The sequence below is a fragment of the Aulostomus chinensis genome, chromosome 5 (assembly GCF_037954235.1).
Source record: "Aulostomus chinensis isolate RoL2024-O1b breed Wild chromosome 5, RoL_Achi_v1.0, whole genome shotgun sequence".
Taxonomy (NCBI): Eukaryota; Metazoa; Chordata; class Actinopteri; order Syngnathiformes; family Aulostomidae; genus Aulostomus; species Aulostomus chinensis.
The window spans coordinates 12499267-12504241 of record NC_141324.1 but is presented as its reverse complement, the minus strand read 5'-3'; the positions used below and the strand labels follow the sequence as shown (position 1 = coordinate 12504241).

General features: G+C 41.0%; 1 long non-coding RNA gene across 1 annotated transcript; it reads right to left on the bottom strand.

Moving 5' to 3' along the window:
* Positions 1-2209: 2209 nt before the first annotated feature.
* Positions 2210-4467, bottom strand: LOC147261228 (uncharacterized). Its single transcript, XR_015116087.1, has 3 exons — positions 4331-4467; positions 4195-4254; positions 2210-3718 (listed from the first exon to the last, which is right to left on the bottom strand). It is a non-coding gene; the product is annotated as an uncharacterized LOC147261228 (long non-coding RNA).
* Positions 4468-4975: the final 508 nt, after the last annotated feature.

Genomic DNA, 4975 nt, shown 5'->3' with positions numbered 1-4975 from the left:
TGGAGTTATGGAGTCAGCGGAGAAATGGACCCAATCACAGACATGGTGGTATAACAGGAGCATGAATAATAAAGTAATTAATGTAAAAAAATAATGGTTAAATTCACAGTAGCAACAACCTATGTAAGAGCAATCAGAAAATACTGCACGTATGACGTCTTTGAGAAGTAATTTTTCAACAGCTCGTCATACTGTGTATGAGATGAGAGGGAGTGTCATGCAGAACACAACATGGCCACAGGAAAGAAAGACGCGACATAGAAAGAGTCTCTATAAAATACCATCCATCCATTTTCTTCCACTCATCCTGTTAAGGGTCACGGGGGGGGGCTGTAGCCTATCCTAGCAGCCTTCAGGCAAGAGGCAGGGTTCACCCTGGACAGGTCACCAGTCCATCACAGGACCAAGACATAGAGACAGACAACCATTCACACTCACAGTCACACCTACGGTCAATTTAGAGTATCAATCAGCCTCGTCCCCAATTGCATGTCTTTGGACTGTGGAGGAAGCTGGAGTACCAGAGAGAACCCACACAGGAACAGGGAGAACATGCAGACTCACACAGAAAGACCCCGTGCCCAAGCCCGGAACCTTCTTCAGATTCAGATTCAGATTCAGATGACTTTATTTATCCCCGAGGGGCAATTAAAGTACGGTACAACTGAGCAGCATGACATTAAAAAAACAATAGAAAAAAAAACAGGGACATGACAGTGGGAATAAATAAGAGAATAAAAATAAGATTAAAGATAAAAAATACAATAAATATACTACATACAGTATGTACACAATGTAAAATGAAGAGTAAGGTGACTGGAGTGAGTGAATGAAGTGCAGACAATGTAAACAGTGTAACAGTGAAGACAGGATATTGAGTAGTCCGGGGAGAGTATGTAGGTGTGTGTGTGTAGGGTGTTGGTGTGGGGAAGGTGTTAGCAGCTGGAGTTAAAGAAAAGAATGGCTTTGGGGACAAAGGTGGCTTTCCTCCTCTCAGTTCTGCAGGCCACACAGCGGAGGCGTCGCCCAGAGGGAAGCCATTCAAATGCAGAGTGGAGTATGTGTGAGGGGTCTTTGATGATCTTGGCTGCCTGTCTCAGGGCCTGTTGGCTGTAAACGTGTGAAAGAGTTCTGACAGGCAGGCCGATAATTTTGGAGCACACTGATGCAGTGCGCTGCAGTCTGTTCCGGTTCTGGAGGCTGAGGGAGTGGAACCAGCAGGTTATGGAGGATGTGATGATGCTTTCCACAAAGGCGTAGTAGAAAGTCATCATTATGGGCGCGCTGACTCCAAAGGAATTGAGTTTCCTGAGGAGGAACAGTCGTTGGTGACACCTCCTGAGAATCTCCTCTGTGTTGGCAGAAAAGTTCAGGAGGTTGTCAAAGATTGTGCCCAGGTATTTGTACTCCTCGACCACCTCCACTGGCTTCCCGTGGATGGTGGTGATGACAGCTTGCTGTGAGGCGACAGTGTTAACCACTGCACCACCGTGCCGCCCTACCTACTGTACATACATACATAACAACGGGCTGCCATTACACTAGTAATGAGTCAATAGTTGTATTTGTTGTATATTTAAATGGGTGTATGCAATAGTAGGTGCCTATTAGTGAGAGAAGGTGCAGGGGTATTTGAGCAGGTCATTTGGAAGAGGATCTGGTTGTTTCAGGATGCTGAACATTATGTGTGGAACCTGAAATAAAGAAAATGTCATGTGCTGAACATGGTCTGTCTGGATCTCCTCATTTTGGTCATTTGATCGCCTCAGCTGCTCAGGCCAGTTGACTATATATGTTTATATATCCATACATTCATATATGTATGGATATATAAACATTTCAATGTGTGTATATGTATATATATGCTGTATATATACACATATGTATGTATGATAGGAAAAGTTTCTATATACAGTTCTATAAATGAATATATTTCCAAAATCTTAACAAAAAAATTAAAATTTCTTTTGTTACTCCAAAGACCAGCTTAAATGACAATATAAGCTTCACAAAGGCACATGCTTTTTCTGCATTTGATGAATCCTAAATATGTGGCAGCCATCTGCCTTGATGTCACGAAAAGTGAGCAATTTGAAAGGTTTTTCTCAAAGCCTTTCTAAAAGATTTTTTTTTTAAAAACAGCTGGAAATTAAGTAGCAGAGAATTTACAGGGAGAGGTTTCTTTATTCAGAAATATTTCTTTGTTCAGTTGAATTTAGCTACATAATAGAAAAGCAGAGTGGAGAGCAAAAGGAGTGAATGGAAATGGTCTTTCATTGAAGCAAGTAAAGCCTCTGAGAATTGTGCATGTGTGTGTGTGTGTGTGTGTGTGTGTGTGTGACAGAGAGAAAAGAGTGTAAGGAAATCTTTGGAACCGACAGTCTGGTGCTGCAAAGGTCTCTAAATGGACAAGCACATTTATTAGGTCAGTCTAAAAACTTATGTTGGACCACTGTGAAGCAGCAAAAATTGGCTTGAGAAATTTTATTGGACCTGGCAACTCAACAGATAACAAAAACTTAAGATAAAGGGTGAGTGAGGTCTACTTTTCTTCTTTCACATCACACATTTACTATGATTTAGGTCAGCATTTGCTAAACTTGTTTTTTTAGACATGCATTCAAAGTCCTACTAGATTATCTGGCGGAAAAATGTGAAAATTCAAAGAAATACTGCAGCAAATAAATCAGCACTGCATGGGAGTGGATTGTGAGCAACATATGAGAAGCAATGTTGTCTCAAGTCGGACAGGTGTTGTGAACATTTTTTTTTTTTTTATTTATTCATCGAGTGGTATTGAAGCCTAAACCGTCCAAGTTATGGAAATGGAACTCTCAATACTTGCACAGACTACTGTATGTATCTTAGATGCAAAACTTCCAGAGGCCCACCACTAAGTAACGCTATAAGCAGGGTCAATGCCTTTAGGCTCATCACTCTCACATTCAGTAATCCAACATTAAGAGTTTTAATCCTAACATTTGCTGAAGTGAGCTGTATCTTGTGATGGAGGCCACACCCATTTGCCCCTAGGAATTCTTTTCTGCTATATTATGAATTATGCCTAACGATCTTTTATGTCCAAGAGCATACGTCCGATTGACATGAAACTTCTTAGAGGACCTACAGACCTAAGATATGAAAGAACAACTCACTGTGTGATGCAGTTCAAACAGGACATGTTGTAATATCCTGGTACCAGAGTCTTATTTTCACCACAGGATTTACTTCATGCCCCGCTGAACTTTTTAGCTAAATTTGTCTTCTTTTAGTTTATTTGTGGTGACAAAACTTGAAGGAAATGGTACAGTTGACCAGTAGGTGATGCTGGTGGAGAGTATTGTGCATTATTAAAAGCACAGTTTATTCAGATAGAAAGATATCTGCACAAGGATCATCCATGACAGGAAACACCAAAAAAAGCTGGTGAAACAAATGCAGTGTTTGTGGGCCATAACGCCCATGGAATTTTGTGCATTGGAATTATATCCATATTATATCTTTATATTTCCTGATGTAAGCTGAATCAGGTGATAGTGTTTTGCAAATTACAAAATCAACTGTTTTCACAAAACTTCTGATCTACAGACATTGAACAACAGTGGATCCAGACATCGGGCCGCACGGTGGTGCAGTGGTCAGCACTGCCGCCTCACAGCAAGAAGGTTCCAGGTTGGCCCTGCCTCTCGCCCCCTGCCGCTCCAGCCCCCCTGCGACCCTTTAAAGGAATAAGTGGAAAGAAATGGATGGATGGATCATTGAACACAGCTTAGAGTGATAAATTGAACAAATTCAATAAATCAAACAAAATAACTACTGTTACACTTAAAGGTTCATAACCTTAAAATAACATATAGCCTCTGCTACTATTCACATGTCTCTTAAGAACTTTCTCTTTTAAGTGTTTTCTTCTCTTTTAACATGCACAGAATTTAACTAGGTTTTAACATTTTTACAATATATGGGATAACAGTTGTAACCTAATCTTTAAACCTTTTAATAGGACACGAAATGAGTTTTAGACTTATTTTTAACACTGTGCAAGGCTTTTAACTGACCATTTATATCACATAATAAACAATCTTACACATTTTAACCAAATTATTATGAAATCAACAGGAATGTTTGTGCAGCCAAAACTAAAACTCAGGCTGACGTGACCCTGGACGCAAACAGAGCAGTCCCTCCACTCACCTTAAGGCAGCTAAACATGCTAATACATTTGCTCTTCAAATACGCCCATGTGATGTTTTCCTGGTTATTCACACATCCCGAAATAAGTTAAAATAGCGAACTGCAGTTACTTTGCTGAGTTTAATATCTCACCAACCTAAAAGCAGGAGAAATAAATCAGACAGGGGAACTTAACGTCTTCAGTTGTCTCGCTCAGGGAAGAAGAGAAACCGCGAGGTAACTCGTACTATTATAATACGGCTCTGAAGCTCCGTAAAGTGCCACACCGCCCCCTGCTGGCTGGAAACATTAATCACTCCTAATGTGGAAACTACAAGATAACAGTGTAGATTAAAGGTGTGGAGAATAATCGATATTAATCGATGTGCATGTGCGCGATGCGAGTGCATAGGCTCATTCACTGGGTATGATGCAATTGATGGGTGAAATCTAGATTCATCTCGATGCGTTGGTGGGTATCGGTAAAATCCGATGCTAGCGCCGTTTTCTTCATGTTAAACTTCACCCCATCTGCTGTTCCCCAGGCGCTATGAATGCACCATCATTATTTCGCGTATTGTATAGAATACGGACGGAAGCCGTGAGGCACAAACAATACACTACTAGTAAAACAGCATGGACGTTCGCGCGAACAGCAGCGAGGAAGCTTCTATATTTAATGCACCCGCAACGTTTAAATCGTATGTTTGGAAACACCACGGATTCGCAAAGAAAGACGGAAAGCTCGACAAAACGTCCGTCATTCGCAAAGAATGCCGCGTTAGGAAGCCGTACAACGGCA